Raw genomic sequence first — 24,930 nt, forward strand, 5'->3', positions numbered from 1 at the left:
CTTTCCTATCCTTTAAAGAGGATTACTAACTTCTGCAAATTAAAGGCCATTGGAACAGCAACAGCCTTCCTGGAAATATTGTATCAGAGTCACAAATGTTTATCATCCCAAACTATATCCTTAAAACAGTGATTTAACTCTATCCTGCATAGATTACTAAAGAGAGAACTATCATTCTAGAACTGAAATCTTTTGCAACTTTAGCCTCAAACCATCATTTTAAAGTATGTGCTGATGGTTGCAGTAATTTTGTTTAGAGAAATAGATAGAGGAATTGTGACATGTCCTATTTGGGGCAATTTTATTTTAAATCTGTACAACACGTAAAATACAGAAAGATGAATAATCTTGCTATGGAAGAAGACCTAGAGATTTGTCGAGTTTAATTTTTTCACATTGTAAAATAGCTAACTTTTCTCAAAAATCAACTCAAGCAACAAAAAGATGTCACCTTTCTGAAATTTTCATTAGGGTCATGTTGAGTTTTTTAAAGAGGTAATTCCCTTTCATTAAGCTCAAGTTTCTTTCTTTTTTTTTTAAGATTTTATTTATTTATTTATGAGAGAGAGAGAGGCAGAGACACAAGCAGGCTCCATGCAGGGAGCCCGACGTGGGACTTGATCCCAGATCTCCAGGATCACGCCCAGGGCTGAAGGCAGTGCTAAACTGCTGAGCCCCCTGGGCTACCCCAAGCTCAAGTTTCTATTTCTTTCTGCATATGATTTTACATAGGTGTATAAAAGGTAAACTAACTGGGGCACCTGGGTGCTCAGTTGGTGGAGCATCTGGCTCTTGATCTCAGGGTTGTGAATTCAAGCCTCACATTGGGCATGAAAATGAAATAAAATAAAAGGCAAACTGACTTATAAGCAAAACTGATCCTACTTCTATTTCTGTTAAAGAGGAAGTATGTGTCATTATTAAGTGTTTGGGGTCTGGAATCAGGCTTACTAATATAAGTGGCTCTTCCACTTACATTGGATAAATTGGTTACTATTCAATTTACTCATCTTTTATAAAGACTTGTATATACTATTGGAAGGAGTCCTTTGCTTTTGGAACCCACCCCTTTCCTGACTCAGGTCCTCTTGAGCTCTGAGGCAGGTCCCTCCTGCTCTTGTCCCCCACCAGTCCCTCTCCATCTGTGGTAAGACACCACTGGAGGAGACTGCGGTAGAGCAGTAGTGAATTAAGAGGGCAGAGGTAACCAGACCAGCACCCTAAGATCAACCCCATCCCTGGCCCCAGCTATGTGGTCCACCCTAGAGCCTCACCACCACCACCATGAAGTGCTCCCTGCCACGAGGTGCCTCAGAGGGCCCTGCCCTGGGCAGTCCCTGTAAGCTTATGCCAAGGTGGGTGATGTGTCTCAAGGCTCTACTGAGAATGCCCCCTAGGACTCCCCTCCAGGGGAGGGGCCCCTGTACCCACATCCAGGCAGTATCTGGGGAGGCTGGGTCTTCCTCCCGAGTAGTTCTAGCCCAACCCTTCATGGCTGAGGGAGGGCTGTGAGGCCCAAAGGAGGGAAGTCACCAAAAATAATAATAATAGTAATAATAATAATAATAATAGGAAATAATAGTAACTAGTTTTGAAGTTGCCATGAGGATTATATGAGTTAATGCACGTTGCGTGTTGAGCACAGTGTCTGAACATGTGCAGTCACATCGAGTTATGAGGAGGAGTCAGAGGAGAAAGAGGACCAAGTAGACTAGCAATAATTATAGTAAAGATAACATAAAAAGATTTATTCTAAATGTTTTCCCCACTATCTGTAATAAGGACTTTAAATTTGTAATGTAAGGGAAAACAACATCACGTCCTTCATATATTAATAGCACTTCGTTAAAAGTCACATCCTTCAGAGAAGGAAGTGGTGTTGGCAGAGTAGAAATAACGATATGCATTAAAACTTAAAGGCTTTTAATGTGAGCAATACTTCTGAAAACTATCTTAGAAATAGTGTGGGATGCTAACCTTTAAATGCATAGCTTCCAAATGAAGCTCTTAATTTTTTTACCTCAGTTTCATTGAGAAATAACTGACGTATACTACTGTGTGACTTTAAGGTATACAGCACGGTTTGATTTGATTTGCGTATATTATGAAATGATTATCACAAGGAGTTTACCCAATATCTGTCTTCTCATATAGATACAATAGAAATTTTTGAAAAGAAAAAAAAGACTTTTTCCCCCCTCACATTGAGAACTCTTAGGAATTACTCTCTTAACTTTCCTATATATCCCATAGCAGTGTTAGCTATAGTCATCATGTTGCACATTCCATCCCTAGTACTTACTTATCTTATAAGTTTGTACCTTCTGACCCTGTCCTCCAAGGGTGGGCACATAAATATTCACAATTCTTATATCTTTTTGATATCATTTGTTAGACGTTATATAATGACCTTCTTTGTTCCTTTTTACCATTTTTAGTTTAAAGTCTATTTTGCCTGATGTAAGAATGGTTTCCCCAGCTTTTTTTTTTTTTTTTTTTTTTTTTTGGTTACCATTTCCTTGAAATATCTTTTCCATTTCTTCATGGTCAGTCTATATGTCTTTAAGGCTAAAGTATCTTGTAGATAGCATATTATTGGATCTTATTTTTTTAATCTATTGAGCTATTCAGTCTCTTAATTATAGAATTTAATCCATTTATGGTTAAAGTAATTATTGATAGGTAAAAACTTACTATGCTCTTTTGTTCATTGTTTTCTGGTTGTTAATAGATTCGCTGTTCCCTATTTCTTCTCCTGCTTTGACTTTTTAATTCTTTTGGGATTTTTTGTTTGTTCGTTTGTTTTTTTGTTTCTGTTTATTTGTTTTTTGTAATATAAATACAAGATTTTCCTTTCTGGTTACCATGATGCTTACATAAAATATCTTGAACTTGTAATACCATACTTTAACTGATAACAACTTTACTTCAACAGAATTTGTAAATTGCACAATTTTACTTCTACCGCTCACATTTTAGATTATTTTACAATTCATTTGTGTTTTATATCATGTAACAAATAACAGATTATAATTATAATTATTTTATTATTTCTTTTTTTAAAACTTTCAAACCAGAGTAGTAAGTGATTTATGCATCACTGTTACCATATTGCACAATCCATTTATAAGCTATATATTATCAATACCTGGGATATCTACACTACCTTTTTGTGGTTTAATGATGTTAATTAAAACATTCTCTTACTTCCATTCAAAGTAAAATTCTCTTTAGCATTTTTTGTAAGGTAGGTCTGGTGATAAGGAACCCCTCAGCTTTTGTTTGTTTGGGAAAGTCTTTATCACTCCCTTGTTTCTGAAGGACAGCTTTGCCAGGTATACGATTCTTGGCTCACAGTTACTTTCTTCCAATCCTTTGAATATATTATCCTATTCTCTCCTGGACTGAAAAGTTTCTGCTTAGAAATCCACCGGTAGCCTTATGGGGGTTTCCTTGTATATAACTTGTCTATTTCTCTTGCAGCTCTTAAAATTCTTTTTTGTCTTTGTCCTTTGACAGTTTAATTAGAATATGTCTCAATGTAGCCCTATTTGGTTTCAACCTATTTGGGGTCATTTGGGCCTCATGGATCTGAATGTCCATTTCTCTTCCCTGGGTTCAAGAAATTCTCAGCCATTATTGCTTTAAATATGCTTTCTATCCCTTTCTCTTCTTCCTCTGGAATTCCTATCATGTGAATATTATTCCTTTTCATTGTGTCCCATAATTCACAGGCTTTCTTCACTCTTTGTCATTCTTCTCTATTCTTGCTCCTCTGATTGGGTAATTTCTAATGTCCTATCCTCCAGGTCACTGATCCTTCGGCATGGTTGAGTCTACCTTTAAAACTCTCTGTTGAATTTTTCAGCTCAGTAATTATATTTTTCAACTTTAAGATTCTTGTGTGTGTGTGTGTGTGTGTGTGTGTTGGATGGTTGCTTGTTGAACTTCTCATTTTGTTTATGCATTATTTTCCTAATTTCATTCAATAATCTTCTGTGTTTTCTTGTAATTCATTAAATTTCCTTGAGAGGATTATTCTGAATTCCTTGTCTGACAGTTCCTAGAGCTCCATTTCTTTAGGGTCAATTAATTGAGCTCTATTAGCACCCTTTGGTGGTATCATATTTACCCGATCTTTCATAATACTTGATTGTTTACATTGGTTATTTGTGCACATGAGTAATAGCACTTGTCTTCCAGACTTTATAACTTTGCTTTGATAGAAACAGTCCTTCGCCAGTCATCTTAGTTTTGGATTCTAGCTGTGTTGGTTGATAAGCTGTGTCTTGGGCTGGTAGAGCCTGCTATTATGGCCTGTTTTGGAGCAAGCAACTGTTTGAGTTCTGACGATGGGGATATGACTGTGTGCCACTGGCTGAGAACAGTTAAACAGGACTGCTGGCTTGGTTCCCTATCCCAATGAAGATGAAAAATGAGCTCCATGGTTTCCTGGATTCTCTGGTTGGGCTTATTAGATGGGCTTAGCCTCACCCTCTTGCTTCCATGTTCTAGAATTCACTCGGTGATGTCTTTTTCTTGAATCGTTGTTAGTTGTTCTTCTTGTGAGGGAGACTGAAGTCAGGAGCAACCTGTGTTGCCATCTTGGTGATGTTTTTCCCCTAGCATTTAATTTTTTAAAAAAATATTTTTTAAAATATATTTTTAAATTAAATATATATATTTAAATTTCTATTAAAAGCTATACATGTTGAGCCAGTTCCTATACCATCTCACCCAAAGTATCTTTAATTTCCTGTAATAAATAGAACTAATACATATTTAAAGTTTCATTCAAAATCTATACAAGTTTGGTCTCATACATATGCTATTAAACAATATAGTCAGCAAAAATTTGTACCCAATAATCCAACTACAGAAGAGAATTGAAAATTCTATTTGAATTTACAACTTATTGATTTTACTGCTCTTAGAAAGAATGATTCAAGATCTAATTTTGAAGTGTCACTGAATTTTCAGCTGGAATATCTTCAAACAGATATCCTCACCCTCTTAATTTTGTGGATTTTGGTTTCTTCCTGAAATGGAAATGTGTCACTTTTGAAAATAATTCAACTATAGTTATTTGCAACAACCTCACTTTAATAGGCTTATGATAAAAACTGAAATATCTATTAGCTTTATGCAAAACATTGAGCCCAGGGCAATACTTCTCAAACTTCCCTGCAAGTAGGAATACTCTGGAAAGCCTTGTTAAAAATGCTAGCTTATTGGTTGTGTCCTTGGAGATTCTGATTCCATAGGGCTGAGGTAAGAGCCAGGAATGTATATGTTATTAAGAACTCCCAGGTGATTCTGATACAGGTGATCTAAAGGTCGCAGTTAGAACCCTGTTGATCTAGGACTACCACAGATTTTGTCATCTTGTTTATTATCAAGGTAATCTTTACATTTTAATATAGAATCTCTTTGTTATCAAAACCTTTATAGTAAAAGTTGATTTCTAATAAGTTTGAAAATAAATATGACTCGTACCATGGCCTGATTTAAATGTAATTTCCAAGTAACACTATAAACTCTTGAGGCAAGTTTCCAGTACTCACTCATCAGTGTAAATAGACCAAAGGTGATGGCAGAACTCCATTAAACCAGGATCATTAAACCAAGACTCTAACCTACGAAACTCACACACACACTCTCTCTTCCTTCCAGCATCCTTGTGGTTTCTCTTCAGTTTAAGCTGTTCTCCCTTCTTTCTCCCCTAACTCAGATTCTCTCTCTGCCAATTTCCTCCCTTTTGATAGACTCTTAGCTCATAATCTTCTCATGGCCTACTTTTTTTTTTTTTTTTTTTTTTTCCTCCTAGATATCTTATCCAAGGATAAAAGAGGGGAAGGACATCCTGGCCTTTCATAGATTTTTGTGGATTAAAACTGGTGGATTTGGAGGCAAGGGCTAGGAAAATAGTGTTAAGTAAACAGAGAGAAATTTGGATGGTTCCAATGGCCAGCCCAGAACCTTCTCCTAGTCTGCTTAAAAAACACCTGGCTTCTTAGATTTTTTTCCCTAAACCAAACAAAACTCAGAACTATATCTTCCTCAGAGAGATGAAAACTCAGATCATATGGCCTGTCAGAACTTGCTTATTCCAATCTGAGTCCTTTAGCCATTTCATGGCCTTAATCTACAATTCTCCTCTTTTAGGGATTTATCATTCTATACAGCAAATCGGGGTTTGCTGTCTTAATGTAATGTAAGCCATACACACCAAGTCTCAGCCAGGAGAATACCTAAAATGTAGAAATACCTTTTTGTGCCCCATTTGAGAAGACTTGTACTGGGAGTAGTATATTTCGTGTGTCATCTTTAAAACAAACATCCAAACAGATAAACAATTCCACAACCCATGAAGATGATTGCTTAGCCTTCCAGACACAAACTCATGTGAGTTTGATCTAATTTACTTGTGAAATATGGGTTTATGAATGATCCAGTTTCAGTCTCTTAGAGAAATCAGTTCTGAGTCAAACACAGACTTAGAATGAAGAAATAAAGAAGACACAAAATATCAAAAACCTGTGTGTATTTAAATTTTCTGAAGTCTTAAGGAAGCTATGTGTCTCACTATCTCCATTTCAAGTGGGTACAATGGTCTATGATATGCCTTGCTATTTTGAGAAAATAGTGTCTGAACATGAACTGCATCATAGATGTGTGTGTTGAGAGTATCAGTGGCATCGATGATGTGAAGAGCTTTTCCTTCCCAACATTTTCAGACAGAGATGGGACTTCTAAAATCAGTCACACACACACACACACACACACACACACACACGCACAGAGGCAAAATGTGAGTCTCACCTCTCTGCTTACCTGTCTTTAGCTGATATTTCACAGACAGAAGTTTTGTGAGCCTGAACCCTAAATGATCTGTTAATGATTTGGGATTTTAAACAGTTCCCTCTGAAAGGTGGTTCTTGTAATCAAGTTTGACATGAAAATAGTACTGTCATTAAATTCAAGGAAATGCCATAGTTTAATGCTTAATCACATTACATTTAAGATAATTTGTACGTCATGAAGCTATATTTTGGAAACATGAATGCAAACTTTACTACTGAGCAGACCATAGATCTACCTAGACTTTTAGCCTCTGAGCACTTTGGTATTGAATTGTAGTTTCAGGAAGTTGGTGTAGAAAAAAAATGCCCATTTATTAATTATATTTAAAGGCTTTGGAGAATACATACATGTAATTAAAATGCCAATGATGACAAATAATAGTGCCATGATTAATTTCTTGCAGAGCCAGTATCTTTCTTTCAAGGAAAAAATTCTTGCCCCTTCACCTAGCTGATGAATTCCCAGGAGTATTCCTAGACTCCAACTTGAAGCATTTTAATGTGTTTTTTTTTTTTTTTAATGCAGTTCCGATTGTTTGTCTTACACATTTTTGTGTGTAGATGTTGTCTGGGTGATGGAAGGTAGGGATTAAACTGGGTTTCTTACAGGGTCAATTTACAGGGTCAATTCAAAAGGACTGAGCAGATAAATTTACATTTTCAAGCTAAATCATTAAAATTATGGTGAATAATACATCTTATAAAGATATTAACATACACCTAATAGGTCACCCACACCCACGGCAGAGTTTTAGTACTTCTCAGTAATTCCATTTACTTGACATAAATGGTTTTGTCTGATTGCTCTAACCTATCATGATACCTTGAGCAAAACAACTGATGTCATTCAATAAGGAGTTAGGATCCATTAAAGAGAAGCCCATTATAACATTTTATACAATCTACAATGCAAATGAGAACACTGTTTAAACATAAAAATGGGAAAGAAAATCTGAAGGAGGCTGAGTATTTCCTAAATCAAAAAAAAAAAAAAAAAAAAAGCTAGTCTTGACTCCTAAGATTTAAAAAATATCCTGCAAAATATCAACCCAAAATTGTGGAATACCTCTTTGTCTTCCCAATCTAAGGATTCTAACTTCTCATAATGCACAGAAAGATCTTCCAGCAAGAACCCCCCTCCACATACAGCATTGTGTTAAACTTCCTCCAATTGTTCAGCTAATTCTTATGCTTCTCCAATTTTACTGGATATGATGTTTTTATTGGGGTTCAGGGAAGCATGGCTAATGACATCAGCAAGCTTTGTGATTTCTCGCTGCCAGTTTTCTACACAACTTACACTTTTGTCACTCAAACGGCACCAAATTGCTCCAACAATTAATCTTAAAGCGCAGGAGCAGGGGGACTTTTAAATGGACCCCTTCTTGGGATTTTGTGTTAAAAACAGAAAAGTTCCCATGAGTGAAGGGGGTAAGTGAGCTTCTCCAGCCTCTGCTCTCCCCCAGGTCTCACTCTTCTGTGCCACCCCCTCCCCAAAGGAATGAATTACATTTCTCTTCCTGTCCTTTAAATGAATAGCATAGTTTGGGTGAAATTATCGGGCAATTGCATGCCTTTTATGCAGATAATGCTATTTGATGAAAGCGGTGTTTTGATCTGCTAAGGATAATACAGATCCAGGGTTGGATTCATTGGTGAGAGTAAAGCTGTCTTCTGTGATAACTTCATCTCAGCATGAGGTCAGTCGGCGAAAACTAGGATGGAGGATTAAAAAATGACACAGTCGGAGCAGTATTCAGTTCCCTGCTGTGCTCCTGGCTGCACACTATAGCTTATGTTTCTGATCTGTTATGGTATTGTCTGCCTTTCTCTCTCCGAGCAGAAAGAGATTGCTTAAAACTTTTCTTTTTTCAGCTAGAGGGATTAGTTCTGTGCAGCTTTTTTAATTAAAGAAACTGTATCTTTTTCAAGGCAATTGAAAGCTGCAAGGGAAGGACCATCAACATCCATAACTCAGTACTATTATCTGTAAAAAGTGGGAGCTCTAAATTTGATATTCAAACACAGGAAAAGGGAGCTCGAGAATTCTGGTTGTGTTCTTAACCTTCCTTGATGCCTTCGATCCCCAAATGAGGAACAGCAAACACATTATTTGGGCTAAGTCCCCAATATGCTCCCATAAGTCGTAACTTCCCTCCGCTTTGCGTTTTGAGCGTGGCCGAGCTTGCTTAATTAAATCTTGATGATGAGAGCGAAGTGCCCTTGAAAATTGTGTGAGAGGAAATAGGTTGGACTATATATCTTTTTCTTTACCCAGAGATCATTTTTAAACATTTCCATTCTCCTGAAAGTGATAACAGTAGAAAACGTCTGCTTAATATGGGCAATTTGCATTTAAACAGTGCAAAGTACGACGTTATGGTACTTTATCACCACGCACCTCCGCATTTGTGATAAGCGGTCATCATCTTTATTAATCTGAGGGGGGCATGGATTGGATCTAGCCAAAGTGATGATGCATTTGTCAGGACGTATCCATTTGAGTTGAATTTATAGCTCAATTTAACCCAGGTTAATGTCGAAAATCCTCAAATGTTTCAAATAAGGCCCATATGGTTATCACTTTACAAAGCATACAGGCTCTGCGCTTCGGTTGCTATATACACATCTCCAACTAAATTCCATGCCACATCAATTAGAAACAGTCCTCCTGAGCAGACAGGAACAAACAGAGATTGTTTCCCCAATACCAGCTGAACCCTTGTCTTGCAGAAATGAAAAGCAGTCATCTTAGGCTCTCCACTTCTTACCATTAAAAGTCCAAAGGAATTCGGTAAACAATAAGGGTGTCAGGGTATCATATTTAATAGAAAATACTCTGGGTATCTGCATTTGATAGGTGCCTACTACCAATTTTTCCAAATTTCCGTATACACAGTTCACTGAAAAAGAGGAGAACAAAATCTGATATCTTGGCTTTTCCCCATTATTCTTGTCTTTACTTCAGACTATGTGTCTGAGAAGTCAACCAAGTTCAGAGGTGAATCGATGTGGCTTAATATCATAACTAGAATTTTTAAACTATGTGCCATTAAAAAACCGGATGACCAGAAAGTGGAGAAGTGTACTTAATATTTTTGAAGTTAATCTTATGTATGACCTATCCTTTTTTTAAAAGAAAATCAGAATGAATAGGGTGAAAATATTTTATTCATGCATTCACTCATTCATTCAACAACCACTTAATGAACATCTTCTGTATGGCAGCCCTTTGTGCTGCTAAACCCCGTGGTTTTAAGGAGCTATTGGAAAAGGCCCATATAATAAAGCAGTGGCAGTATTTATTACATGCAGAAAATACTGTGGAAGCTCTTCCAAGGGAGGGAAGTAACATTAATAGGCACTTTAAAAATAGGTGTTTCAGAAGCTGGGAGTACTGGACATCCCAGACTCAGGAGTGGGCAAAGGGAAGAGAGAGCAGGACACTTCTGGGAAATGAAAAGGTGCTTTGTGGGACTACAAATAAATGCAGTCACTCGATGCCTAGATTTTTAATCTATATCTACAAGTTAACTTATAGACTGGATCCTGAAATATCTATAGGACATCATATTATTAACAAAATTGTCTTCCGTCATCAATTAAACCTTGCCAGCAGCTAATGTCTACCTTAAATACACTAGATATTGTATATGTTGTATTCCTTAAATATGGTGTATATATGCTGCTTATTAAAAAGCTGTCCATAGAAAATGTGACAGAGCTTAAAGGGCACTTTCATGCTATTAATGACTGAGGTTTCATCTTTCAGCATGGAATAATGTGGCACATTTTAAACACATATGTGGAATTAGACCAAAATTGAAAGTGCCACATGAGAAAGGATGCTCCTGTGTTCAAAATCCTTCAAGGAACTGGTTTTTTTCTATGTGACGGAAGCAAAACCAAGGCAGCACTTGGGTTGGGCTCTGCAAATACCTTTTCACGGAGCGAGGGTGGGAGCCACGTGTAGGCTCTGTGTATCCAGTGGAACACAAACCCGCGTACTGGAAAAGCATGGGCCCGTTTAAAGGTTCATTTGTCCGATCACCAGTTCACTGGGTAGCCCCGAAATGGATTTGCATGGAGAGTCCTTTCTTGCTTTAATTAAGGTAATGAAAGCATATTTTCCACCACCAATAGTCAATTTTATGACTTGATCAGTGATCAAAATAGAAGATTTGTTTTACAGTGTCTCTCAACCTAACAGCAAACATCTGATAACAACTTTAGAGCTACTTGAGAGACTTCGGTGTAGAAGTTAGGTTCTAGTGCTGTAAATTGCTCCAGATTCGTCGTTTGCAAAGTGATTTAACACTCCAAGTGCCTAGGACTCTGGCTGGGCTCTTCCTTCCCCAGACTGCCAGCTTCAGCCTCTGTGTTAAGCTGCTCATCACTTATTGTCCTCAGTTGAGACATAACATCCTTTTGGAAGTAATATAGATTATTGGCTTTCCTGATCTCTTCGAAGGGTCAGCGGGAAGTCCTAAATGTCTAAACTGTGGCTCCCTGAGTCATTTCCCCCCTTCCTTAGCAGGGCCCAGAACCCCTTGGGTGGGAGAGGTCGCAGTCCCGATGTGAGCCCTACAGTCAGGCCGTTCTTGCCTCGGTTTGCTAGAGCAGATGTAGTAACACCAAAGGATGCCCACGCGTGGAGCGGTGCCCAGGAACCTCCTGGGAGAGCCTCCTACCTGCCTGCCCGGTGCTCCCCTTCTGCACGCCTCAAAGCCCCGCATGTCAAGGGAGGAAGTGGCTGCCGAGACCGGCTGCGCCCCACGGGAGGGAGCCAGGAACAGCTGCCACCCAGCCTCCACGGCTCCAGGCTGGACCTGTAGGACGGGAGGCGAAAACTGACAGCCCCCAAAGCATCAGCCCCCAGGGGAGGCTCACGTGATACCGACTCAAAGGGATCGGCACCACCTTCAAGTGAGGAGCGACCCTCCCCTGAAGTGGGGAGTTGATGGAGCCCCAGAACAGGGGCTGGTGGCCCAGCCTCAGCAGCAGGGCCAGAGCCTGTCCCTTCCCCACCCGATCTCAGTCCTGAGGGCACAGCCTTTCCTTCCTAATCCCAAAGTGGTTCAGTCTCTGATCTGCCTCCCCAGCAGGCCGTAGGGGTTTGCAAGGGCCGCAGGCGTGCATTTCCAGGTGTGGGGGTAGGGGCTGCAAGGGGAGCTCGGCAACGATTTTTTTTTTCCGGAGAGCTGCGTATCACTGTGACAAGGGGGCCCCACGGGAGGTCGATGCCGCCAGCTCGGCCCCATTATCCTGTGCACGACCGACCAGCTGCCTTAACGCGGCAAAGTCACCAGCCGCGCCGGCAGAGTTTGCTGTGAGCAGCCAGAGGTTTGCAAAGCAGACAGCCACGTCTTGCATTTCTTCTCCCGCTCAGAGTTTTTATTGCAGCCGAGGGCACGGCGTGATCTCCCCACCGTCCCCGCCCTCCCCTGACGACTGCTCAGCGAGGCAAAAAGCCTGATGGTCACGTAGCAAGCCGCCTCTCTGCTTTCCAAGGATGCATTCGGAAGAGAAAGCGTTGGTATAGTTGGGCACTGTACAACATCAGCTTTCCCCAACCACCTCGAATGATGGAACTTCTTTGTTAGTGAGAAAAAAACAAACAAAAAAAAACAACCCACCACCCACGAAGCCTCAAACTTAACACACGTAAACTGCCTGGATTTCGGGCTTAGCCTTCCACTCGCAGACAGTGGTTGAGGACACCCCGTGGTGTGGCACAGAGTGCAGGGGCCTGGGTGAACGAGTTCTAGAGTTATTTTGTCTATGTTGCAAACAAATAGTGTGAACGTTCAGCATCACATACTGGAAAACTTTGAATATCATGTAACGGGGAGCTGGGCTAGAGACAAGCTTCAAGATTTATTACCATTTCTAAATTTTATGAGTTCTATTGTTTCCTATGCTCATTACCAGCTTTAGCTATAATGAGGGCTGAAAAGAGAAAAGAGCTGAAAAGAAGAAACATGCCACCCCCCCCCCATACACACACACACACACACACCCCTCCTGCCTGTTCTACCGGCAATTGACTTCCTCTGTTCTGGCCTCTTTAGGACGTGTCTTATCTCTTGTGTGTGTGTGTGTGTGTGTGTCTATTCCTAGATAGTAAGGTACAAAAGAGCAAGGGGGAGTGTTACATGGACACTTAAAGTTTTGAACACTTAAGATGTTTTTGTGGGAACTGGGCTACAAAGGTGATTTATGCAACACGCTTCGGGTTTCCTTATGATCAGATCATCAGGGATGCAAATTTTCAGCAGCTGGTGTGACTGTCATGTAATATCTGCAGTACAGCTTCACAATTCAAAAGTTTTCTTAAGAAAATGAGGATGGCTAGACTGAGAGGGGAATAAGCATTCGTTTGCCCCCGCTGCCCTTTTATATTTTCAAGTGTGAAACATGCAAAACAGGAAAGAGCCTGAGCCACCCCAGGGCGACTCCAGATTCCTGCGGGGTAGGTGTGCTTGCGGTGCTTCGTGTCACTGGCAACCCCGGGAGTGGGGTCACCGCGGTCACGCATTACCGTTGGTTTCCTAACCAGTGGGTGCGTCTGGTCATTTAACAACTTGGGGAACTCGGTGCGACTGGGCGCGCTAATTCAAGTTCAGGGACTCTCCTGGTCAATCCTGCCCAAAACTTTGGAGAAACTCTACGAGGAAGCCTCAGGCTGTCCTAGGAGGCACTGCTCTTGTTTTCCGAGGGCTTCGTCTGTCTCTTGTTCTGCGCGGAGTTACAAACACAGGTGTCTGTCCTTCCAGCCCGGGTCCCTCCCCGTTAGGGGCTGGTCACCTGCTCTGAAGGTGAAAGTGGAGGATGCAGGGAGCAGGCTGGGAGCTCGCGTTCCTCGGCCAGGCTGCCTGGGTCAAGGGTGCCGGCGGCCGGGAAGGCCTGGGGTACTAATTCAGGGCTGCTCCCGGCAGGGGGAGGCTAGGGCGCCGGGAGGGGAGCCCGGGGGGTGGTGCTAGGGCTCCAGGAGGGGAGCCGGGGGGTGGGGGGCTAGGGCGCGGGGAGGGGACCCCGGGGTGGGGGCTAGGGCTCCGGGAGGGCAGCCCGGGGTGGGGGCTAGGGCTCCGGGAGGGCATCCCAGCGCGCCCCGGGCGCCGCGAGCGCGCTCGCCCCAGCCCCGCTGCGGTGGGTGCGGAGCAGGTTCCAGGGGGCGAAGGTCCGGGAGCGGCTGCGCCACGGTGGCGGAGCGGGTGTCCAGAACGCCCCGCTGCCGGAGCTGCCTCTGCCCCGGGCGGGCTTCGCGGAGGCCGGGGAGCCCGGCGCTGGGGAGTCGGGAGCGAGGGTTGCAGGGAACTTAAGTGGGTAAAAGCGGCAGTTACCCTGCGGAGAGCACTCAACTTTCCTTTCCCTCCCACCGCAAACAAAGTGGAGGCCGGGGCTGCGTGGGGCTGCTCATCTGGGGCAGGACGGGGGGTGGGAGGATGCGGGGTGCGGAGCCTTTAGAGGCCTCCCTCCAGGAGCCATCCCCCGCCGGTGCGCGCCGGGGGTGGGGGGGTGGGGAGGGAGGTCCCGGGGCTGCTCCGCCGCCGCCGCCGGGTCGGGGCTCCCGGGGGTCCCGGTGTGCGCAGCCCCGCGCAGCGCGCCGAGGTCACTGGCGCTTTCAGCCTCGCCCGAGAGGCCAGCCTGGAAGGCAAAGGCGCAGGGCATTTTCAGAGCCTCTTGTAAAGGACCGGCCGCCTCCCGGGGCTGGAAATCCTTAATTGCACCCTTCGGCCTCGGAATCCATCTTCCCGGCAGCGTCTCGCACTCCTACCTCCTCGGGTGACTCAGCTGACCTGCGATGCCCACCCTACGGAAGGGTCAAGAAAAGTACTTTTCCTATAAGGAGGTGAGAGGTCTGATTGCAGCGGGAAGTGTTTCTCCACTTGGGTCCGAAGCACGGAATGACCCGCCCCTCCCCCCGCCCCCCGCCCCCCCACGCACCCCCCCTGCACTTCGTAGGTGCGCGTGAATTTCATTTGGCGCTGTAAGTTCATTAGTGTTTGCAATCAGCGGCGGGCCGACCCCTCATCAGGGCCGCCAGCCGGCAAGAGCCATTCATCAGCGTGAAGTGTTATTCACGGATGACCCCTAAATCACGGCGAGAGTAGTAGATGCCCTGATTGGTCACAGCACGCGGGCCTCGGAGCTTCCCCGCGCCCGACGCGGCCGGGAGGGGGGAGGCGGGAGGGGGGAGGCGGGAGGAGGGAGCCAGGGAGGGGCGGCGCCGTGGTTCAGTCCGGCAAATCCCATTTGACAGCAAGAGGCAGCAAACGGGGGAATCTCGGTCTCCTCTCAATTTTTTTTTTTTTTTGGAATTAAAAAAAGAAGAAGAGATAAAGTACCTGTCACCTTGACAAGTGGCGGAGCGGAGGCGCCCAGGATTATAAATGATCAGAGCCGGGTCCAGCTCGCCCGTGGTTGGGCTCTCCCGCGATTTGCACGGGGGGAAGCGCATGGTAGGCTCCTCGCCTCGCGCACACACGCGCACACGCGCACACACACACACACACACACACACGCGGACACGTGTACGCGCCCCCCCTCCCCCCGCGCCCCGCGCCCCGCGCCCGGGTCACACAATCAAGGTCCTGGATGCTGCTCCCCGGCGCGGCGCCCTCGCCTCCTCGCCTCTCCCTCCCTCCCTCTCCCCCTCCTCCTCTTCCCCCTCCTCCCCCTCCTCTTCCTCCCTCGCCCCGCCGAGCACCGCAAACTCGGGCCGGGCCTCCGGGGCCGAGCTGGAGGCTCCGAGGGCCGGGCGGGAAGGGAGAGGGAGGGAGGGAGGGGGAGGGGGTGGAGAGCGCGCGCCTGGGAGGAAAAGAAAGTGAACTCATTGGCGCTCCGGCGCGCTGCCCTGCCCCCGCCGCGGCCCGGGGAGGGAAGTTGTAACACTTGCCGTCCGCCCCCGCCCCGCCCCGCCCCCGCTCCCACGCTCCGCTCCCTCCGCGGCCCCCTCCCCCCGCGCCCGGCTCCTTTGAATTTGGCCAAGTGCGGCGCGCGCGGCTCGGTGGACGCGGCGGCCGCGGCCGGGGACAGCCGAGCGGGTAAGTGGGCGCCGGCGCCCGCGCGCCTCCTGCCTGCTCCCGGGGTCCTGGCGCCCGGGGCGGGGGCGGGGGCGGGGGGTGGCGGCAGGTCGGCCGGCGGGGGTGGTGCCCCCCTGCCCTCCCCTGCCCTGCCCTGCCCTGCCCTGCCCTGCCCGGGTCCGGCCTCCCCGGGGGCCCCCCCCCCCGCCCTCGCGTCTGACACCTCGGGCCGCCGGCTCAGGTGGGAGCTCGGGGCTCGGCGCGGCGGTTCCGGGGAGCCCCGGGCTCGCGGGTCCCCCCTCCCCTCCCCCGAGGACGGCAAGCTCGGAAGGGGGGGGGGGTCCGGCCCCGGGGCGCTGCGCCCTCCGAGAAGCTGCCCGAGGAGACCCCGGGGGGCTCGCAGCGAGCGGGAGGCCCCGAAGTGTCCCCGCTTTGCGGGGCGGTGCACGCGGGGCTCCTCCAAGTCGCGGGCAGCCGAGTTGGGACGGCGGGGAGCGCGCAGCCCGGGGCCCGGGACTTCGCCTGGAAACTCTGATGGGGCCGCACGCAGGCAGACCCCCTGGGGTGGGCACGCAGGGCGACCGCGGGCCCGTGGACCTGCGCCCCAGCTCGGGCTGCAGCGAGCCTCGCGCCGCGTTGGAAGGAGCTTCACGTGTTTCCCGTGGAGGTGGACCGTGGTGATCCCCGCTCAGCACCCTCCTCCGTGCAGCGTGGAGTCCACGCTCCGTACCTCACCTTCCAGGGACTTGCAGTGGTGACCTGCTGCTGAGCTATTGAGGAGAAAGGGTGACAGGTAATCCTACCGCGCACTAACAGCAGATGCATGTGTTTTCTGAAGTCCCGGGGATTCAGAGCTGGAGAAAAGTTTCCAGGTACTTCTGGGTAAGCGCTGAGCCGGGGAAAGGGCGAGAGCTGTCCAAGCGCTTTCCGCAGGGCCCCAGCCTGCTGGGATCCCGGAGAACCCGGACTGCCTCTTCCTAATACTCTTGCTTCTTAGCTTCTGACAATGTATTTGTCAAACATTTGTAGGCTCTAGCAGGATCCGCTGGGTGGTCTTTTCCCTCGAAGCAGAACTATGTTCAAGCGTTACCTTTCCTTTCTGTTGTCACAAACAAAACAAAACAAAAAGACAGGACTGGCATCTTTGGGAAGCTTGGAAGCGTACCCCCAAAAGGTGGTATTGCAGCTTAGCAGAACTTGCCATTTGATTCCTTTAGCGGATGTGTTTCAGATACGATGCATACCCTCCTCCACACGGTTGCCTACCTGCTCAAGTATTTTTGGTCTCTCTAGCTAGCACATGAGGAACAGAGTTTAATTGAGAATTGAGAGAGTATAATGAAAACTCAAAGATTTCAATATTGCAGTTGACACAGACATTTTTACACAAGCAAGACACAAACGGGCTTGCTTTGTGCACTCCTTCATACATTCTTAATGATCTAAAACTTCTAGCCTTTATTTCTTAGTATCTGAAATTCTGCTAAGAGCCGTGAAACTTTCGATTTGTGATTCTAAATGCAGAGCAAATATTTAATTCTTGCTCTAAGAGTGAGAGGTTAGTTCAGTAATAAGACTTGCTAATCCCACTTTAAAATGTCATGGCATTCACAAATTATTCCTAAATTCTTCAAAGATAGGGGTTTATAATGAGTTTAGTTAAGTTATTCTATTGTGTATTTCAGGATTGAATGTATCTCTCTTCCTGTTGCATTTTCCTTGACAATTTGCCTTCTTTCTTATTTGAATTGTAGTATTCTTCTTACTCAAAGGTACCGTTTTGTTTTTTGTCTTTTTTTTTTTTGCTAGTGGTGAATATATTTTATTTTAGACAATTTTAAAAAGGATGTATGTTATGAAAGTTGTTCCTTTAAGTAAGATAAGTATATTTTTGCATATACTACACAGTTTTTATGAAAACATATTTATGTACTAATAACTATGCCAGTGCTTATATATTTGAAAAACACATATTAGTATCCTGTGCCAACAGCATTAATGTTAGCAACTCATAGACAGGGAGTATCGACCCTAATGAGGATTTCTTAATTTTGTGAAATAAAGCAGATAAAATTATAGTAGAATTCTATTTTTTTTTCTTTCCAAATTGAATCATTTTGTATGGCTGAGTTTATTTTCTAGAAAGTAACGTTTTAGGTAAATTATACAGGCTTTGCTTACTATGATCTTGTAGGCGTGTCATGAGTCTTTAGGTTAGAAAAAAGAACCTGCTTTATTAGGGTGAAGACAAAGAAAGATAAGGATGCTTATCTTCCAATAGAAGAAAGCACCTAAATAGAGTGAAAAGTTTCAAATTTATTCCGAAAGAAACCCTAGCCAAACAATAATAATCTAGTTAGCAAGTTCCAGCTACTCTTTCTTAGCTTTGCTTCTGAAAGCCAAGAGTTAAAATTATTTTCTTTGTAGAGAGTCAAGCAAATAAGACACCAGGCAAAAGTGTATGGCTATCGTTGTGAGTGAGAATGACCTATCAGGAATACTTGATCAACTTTGAGCTTGATGGACAAAAAATGATGTTTTTGCAATAGCTGTGAAAGCATGTTTGGAAATACTCAAGTTTGTCCTGCGTACAATGGTGCTGGGGAGTGAGTCCCGATGATACTCATAGTCTAACATAAAAGCGTCATAAATGCAACTTTATTTGTTTATTAATATTGATCATTTTAATAAATAGATTACCTCCTTTGATTTAAGCTCTATTTATCCCTGTAAAATTTTTATTTCTGGGCGGCTGAGGAGTGTCCTCAAGGTATTATACTTACGTGAATCAGGGTATTCAGCAGTGTTAATGAATTGTCGACTCTTTTCCTGAAGATGTGCTTGTAGAAACCTGTTAGGCATGTTCAGTGACACATTGCTTCTCTACCCCATGTTTTATTTGATAGCCGAATGTATTTGGACTTTCAGAACACGCTTTCTTTACTTCCATTGAGAATATCAGCAAAACATACGGTAATTTGCTATCAAACTTTTACTCTGATCCACACCCAGTTGTGTATCCCTTTGAATTTGCAGCTAAAGCCATTGTTCATATTTGTTTCATACAGTGGAAGGATAGTCTGGAGGAGAATTTAACCCCCTTTATTCAAAATAAAGAACTGTACCGAAAAGATAGCACAATGATGTTATGCTACTCAAAAGTTTTAGTAACTGACTCTTAAAAAATTATGTCATCTAAGTTTCTTTCAGAACACATTCAAAGCCTTATTTTGGAGAGAGCAGATGTTTTAAGAATCCTGATGGACATTTTGTACTTTAAAAAAAAAAACTTATAAGTTTCAAAACTGATTAATTGTTGTGTCTTATAAAAACTGATTTATTTCATACTTTTTTATACCAAGCATTACCATTATGAAGCTCTCCTTCTAATTGAGATTAATGTTTCTGAGCAAAGAAGTGGTTTAGAGGGCTGCATTCATTTTGAGTGCTGTTGTAATCAATTTTAGATACAGCATTCCACAGTGGGTCAGTTTGCATCCAAACCTGCCTTATTATGTAGAATTAACTTGTTGGTGATTGATAGTAATACTTCTACATCTTGAGAAGTCATTTGTTTCCAAACAAGTGTGATGGCTTGTATGAGTTTTAAAATATTGCTTCTTATAATTAAAACATCCTTTTGGGGACTTAATTTGAACTTTCTCTAAGAATTATATAAAACATGAGGAAACAATTCATTAATGCATATTCAACTACGATAGCCTTTTTTTTTTTTTCTCCAGATACAATATGCCTCAGGTGTATTTTCTTGTTCATCTAAGGGCTTTGTGGTCTTTTGGAGTCGTAAATGGTAAACATTATGCAACTAGGTTATTTCCTTTTTTGTTTATATCAATATTCTAGTTGAGTTTTACAAGGAATTCTTAGAATTATAGAATTCTACATCTTGCACATGTGTTATAACTTTATTTTGTAAGGGGGGAGGTATAATCCTGACAATAATGCTTGTGGAGGTGATTCTTTACCCTCTTTGGAAATCTGGAAAGATGGTGAATATTATCATCCCTACGGTGATGTTTGCATTTGTACCTTAGTTGTGCTTGGTCTCAACTTTATCAGCATTTTCTTCTCTTCCGAGAGACCACGTGAATATTTTCTTGGACTTTGGTCCATACTGTGATGTATGCTTATAGTCTCGGTAAATTAAGATATTAAAAGCACAGAATATAATAATAATATAGATAAGTATTCTAAGATAGCCATCATCTATAGGATTTTTAAATAAAGATGTGACTGCTTTATAGTGAAGATAAAGTTCCCACAGTGACAGTGTTTTCTGATTTCAGGGAAAAAAAAAAGACTTGGTAGGAAATATGTTCATTATATTTTAATTTTTTTCACTGTAATGATAGATTATGTACACTGAATTAGTGTTGTTCCAGTTAAAAACATTCATTTAAAACAATTTGAAACATTAAAATAATGTACTTAAAATATCATTTTCAAAGCATCATTTTAGCCATCCATTAGAATATAAATTTCAAAATACAGAAACATGTTTTAAGATATATAGATGCATCAAACACCAAAACCACAATAAGATTCCTTCATTAGAAAGAATGTTGATTTGTGTGTGTGTGTGTGTGTGTGATTTTGATTAAATAACTCAGGTGACTGGGTAGTTAGAACAGCTGTGTAGGATTCCTGTAAAAGTAATCTACTGAAACCTGCTTCTTTCTACTTTAAATAAGTCACGGAGCAAATGACTGTCAGTATCGTAGGACGTACTCACAGGTCATGAGTATAGGATTGCAACCATATCGTATAATAATGATTATGATAATTATTATAATAATAATAAAAAGGAGACCTTAGTAGCCCGTTGATACTCTGCTGGAAGACCTAGCACTAGGGTAGCATTGACTTTTCAAACAAGTTTGTGATAGGTGGCAGTCTTAACTGAGTTCCAAGACTTCAAGGAGGTAATAGATGGCTTTAATGTTTTAGGAGCCTGTGTTGAGTACCGTGTGTCACATTACCCAACTATGGTTATATTCTTTCCTATAAGTTAAGGAGTTGATGATCGCTTATGGAGCGATGGCAATTTTAAAAATCATTTTCCAAAACCACATCTGTAGTCATCTCTGCTTTCCTGTGGAACATACAAAAAAGAGATGATTCTTTTTTTGCAAATGGAGTATTTTGAGAAAAACAGGTGCATATATTCACCCTTGTATGTTCAATTATACAAAAGTTATTGTGAGATGCTGTTTGTTGAGAAAGCGTTTTCCGGTACCGTGGAATACTTTTTACTTTCAATTACAGAAGTTGGGGAGGAGTGGGATGCTGTGATTTGGTTTGCCCTGGGGCGGGGTCATATTATTTAATAATAAGCAGCTATTTTATAACTGGATCTACTGGGTCTCTGCCTCAAAACCAAAGGAAGATACAGAGAGAGAAAGAGGAAGAGGGAGGAGGAGTGAAGAAGAGGAAGAGGAGAGAATATGAACATGAATATCTTTTATAAAAAGTGATGGTCCTTTGAGCTGCTTCTGTGTGTAGTACTGTGTTTACAAGGAAAAGCGATCTATAAAGGGCAAATTTGGTCATTGCAAGTTAATTGGGTAAGTACAGAAGAAAATTAACTTCTAAATTTTTTCACTTTTAAGTATTTGCATTTTAGATCCAGGAATATAAACATCACTAGTTTCTAAAAACTAATCAAATTTCAAATATTGTATATGGTACTTCATATTTACAGTGAAAAAGAAAATGTGTTAACAGTTCTACTTTATATTTTCTTTGTATATGGGACTGAACACCAAATTATAATTTTCTAATTCTCAAATTTATAGAGCGACTTAAAAAACAGTCTGGTTATTTTAAATGATCATTTAGGAGGTGACTTACAAGGTCACTTATCTTTGAAGATACGGCTCATAATCAGTATATTTTAGTCATTCTGTCATTTCTTCAATTATTAGTTATACTTGCCAGAATCTTATGATAATTCCTCTTCAGATTGCCATAATTTAGCAAGAAATAACAGCCTGGTAATGACTGTCTGCCTTCAGCCAGATTCCGAACCACTTTTGAAGAGTAGGATGACATGAAATTGTGGTCCTTGCTTTTTCTAGAGAAAAATTTAAAAAAAGAAAGAAAGAAAGAAAGAAAGAAAAGGTATTCTTTTAAGAGAATGGATTATTTCTCTCGAGTACAGTTCAGCTCAACTAATATTTTACGATGAGAATGTGGACGCACTATCAGTGTGAGGAAGTGAGGTGTCTTTTTTATTACAGGGGCGTTTCCAAAGAGAGGTCCTCCCCCCAGGAAGCTCTAGCATCCCTATTGTGGCCAGCATTTGGCTTTCCTACTAGAGTGCTACCTTAGGAGAGCTAAAATGCTGGGACAGCACGTTGGAAGGTATGTTATGCAGAGAGTGATGAGACAGGACCGAAATTAACTTAATTTACAGAGAGAGATGCATGAAGTATTTTAATGGGTTTGCATGAAGCACTTACAAATATGTTAATATTGGGATATGTTTATTTCAGTAATTGCAAAAGTGATCCTATTGAAAAGTATGCTTGTTTATTCTCAGCCTACCAAATGCTCTTTTAAAATGTGACATCTATGCTAATACCTTTATCAGAGAATTTGAAATTTTTCAACATGTAGGTGGAAAAAATTGGCAAGGGACTGGTCCTTTATACAGAGCTGGCACAGAGCTTGTCATTTAAAATAATTATGAAAGCCAAAAGACAGCTGTAAATTTTATTTCTTTCAGAATTTATAATAACTTCCAGCTCAAGAAAGCGGCCGGACCTATAGTTCTTAAACACAGCAAATCTGACTTTTCCCCCCCTCTGAAGAACAACAACAAAAAAGCATTTTAAACAGTATTATTATATTTTTCTATGTTTATAATAAAAAATTAGATGAATATTTAAAAGGTAAATTTTTTGCTTACATTTTGTGCAATGATAAGAATAATGTAGACAAAAATACTACAAGTCATAACTACTCTGGGAATTTAAATAAATACAGAAAAGTGATTCACTTAATTTCGAAAAGGAATTAGAGCTAGAGTACAACCATCGCATTTTGTCTCCTGATGGTCACAAAAATGAGACATTCTTCCTACAGCAATATTGCTAAATTTTATGATGGCATCAATAATCGTTTGGAGAATATCTTGACACAATCAAATTAACTAAAATATTAATCCTTTCATGTTCTCTTTAAGAAATATTGCTAGAGAATTAGAAAGCTCTCAAAAATAAACATACCTTCCAGCAAAAAGATGTTTGTTGCCGTACAAAGCTTTCAATGAATTTGGATTCAGAAAGGGCTGAAGGTCGAGGAGAACTTTTGCCTGAATATTACCATTCAAATTAAAACAGAACAGACATTTTTCATCTGTAATATATTTCTAAGTTGATATCTCGATCTTCATTTTCACCCAGTCTTTCTCTAATGAAGCTGTGCTAGCATATATAATGTTTAAAATAAATTTCAATTTAAACAAAAATTAAAGTTCTTACTCATAGGTCATGTGTACCTATCAAACCAGAATTAAATCCTCATTTTTGGAGTAATTTTTATGCTGTCTTATAACTTTTTCTTGCCAGATAGAAATAGAATAGCCTATTCTGCATTGCATGTGATTCAAAAATTACATGAAACAAAATTCTCCTTTACCGGTTACTTTTGCCCTAGAGTGTACAATCTCTGAATGAGAACCTGGCTATACAAAAAATTTTGTAAACCATATTGCCGTGTTAAGTTGATTTGCCAATAAGATTTTTTTCCCTTGTTACTCATTTTAAGAATTACAGCTGTGGCAGGAAAGAAAACTTTTTAAATGTTTTCTGTCTTGTGTTTTGATCGTGATATAATTTTTAAAATTATGTATTAATTTGTATGATATTAGGTGGTGTAGTATATGTTTGGTGTTATTCCTTTGAAGGAAAATAAGTCATTGCAAAGGGTGTAATTTATAAATTAAATAAATGTAAAATTATTCACATAGGATTTGAAGCACAATACATTATGGTTAAAAATGCAGTGTCAAACAGAAGTCTTCATTTTGTGTTTTCAAATTCAAATACCGTTTTACTGATGATATAAGTAATTAGATCTCAATAATTTAAGTTATTTACACTTATGGCTTTTATCTTTTACATGGTTCCACTAATCCGAACTTTGTATTTTTATTTAAAAGCATATTATGCTCTACAGTCAGCAATTAAGAAATCTAAAAGTATTAGTAATTAAAGTGTACATTAACTCCAATATAAGGTTTTGAAGAGCCTGATAGGAAGTATGATAATTAGGTAAATCTGGTGTTCTAGAAATCCTAGAAATACTTTAATGCATATCCCGTCTTGTATAGTCTAGACACTGGGAAACCATTCATTAATATATATATATGTATATATATATACATATATATATGCAATATCCACACAGATAACCAAAAAGTTTTTTTATTACAAAACTGAAAGACGAGTTATGCATTGATGTTATTTTATTTTCCCTTAAGTCACACAGCATGAATGCATTTGTAAAATAAAAGTCACATTTTAAGATACATCATTTATTGGTATTCTGGCTTAAGGTAATCTCAATAAAATCCATATTATCTTGCATTTCATTTCAGCATGATGTTAGCAAGTTGAGGCAGCCCTCAGTCAGGGCCATGGCAAAAGTCTGATCTCTTTACTTGAAGTTTTATATAAAACCTGTATTTGAAGTGACATACTTCATCTCCATGTGCAGGTGTTTTCTGAGATTTTGACAAAAGAGAGATCTGAAGGAGAGGACCAAGTGCTTGTTTTAAGAGATGCCATCGGTTCATTCTGCTCACATCATCTGATGAAAATATCTTTTAAAACTGTATTATACTTCAGATAGGAATTTTAACCTATCAAGCTGGGTGAATTTCATATTCAGCTATCAGCAGAGGGTAATTTTGAATTACTTAAAACAAATCATTAATGTATCACATATTTCATGTGAATGTGATATAAAGTATACGAATTGGTCGTGCAATTACCACTTGAGCTTTGAAAAGGTTA

At 41.6% G+C, this 24,930-nt stretch overlaps 1 protein-coding gene and 1 long non-coding RNA gene across 8 annotated transcripts in view; one reads left to right on the forward strand and one right to left on the reverse strand.

The window, feature by feature from the left end:
• Positions 1 to 15,384, reverse strand: part of LOC144284285 (uncharacterized) — a 72,169-nt gene extending 56,785 nt beyond the window's left edge. Inside the window, exon 1 of the long non-coding RNA XR_013352642.1 lies at positions 15,212 to 15,384. This is a non-coding gene — a long non-coding RNA (uncharacterized LOC144284285). The remainder of the gene's footprint in view (positions 1 to 15,211) is intronic.
• The window catches only part of TENM3 (teneurin transmembrane protein 3), a 603,842-nt gene continuing 594,059 nt past the window's right edge, over positions 15,148 to 24,930 (forward strand). For 6 of the 7 annotated variants that reach the window (XM_077848636.1, XM_077848639.1, XM_077848640.1 and 3 more), the window contains exon 1: positions 15,828 to 15,910. The gene's annotated coding sequence lies outside the window, so the exon portion shown is untranslated. Of the gene's footprint in view, positions 15,326 to 15,827; positions 15,911 to 24,930 lie in introns of those variants that run through there. The other variant, XM_077848637.1, reaches the window with a different exon arrangement.

This window comes from Canis aureus, chromosome 15 (assembly GCF_053574225.1).
Source record: "Canis aureus isolate CA01 chromosome 15, VMU_Caureus_v.1.0, whole genome shotgun sequence".
In the NCBI taxonomy this organism is placed as follows: domain Eukaryota; kingdom Metazoa; phylum Chordata; class Mammalia; order Carnivora; family Canidae; genus Canis; species Canis aureus.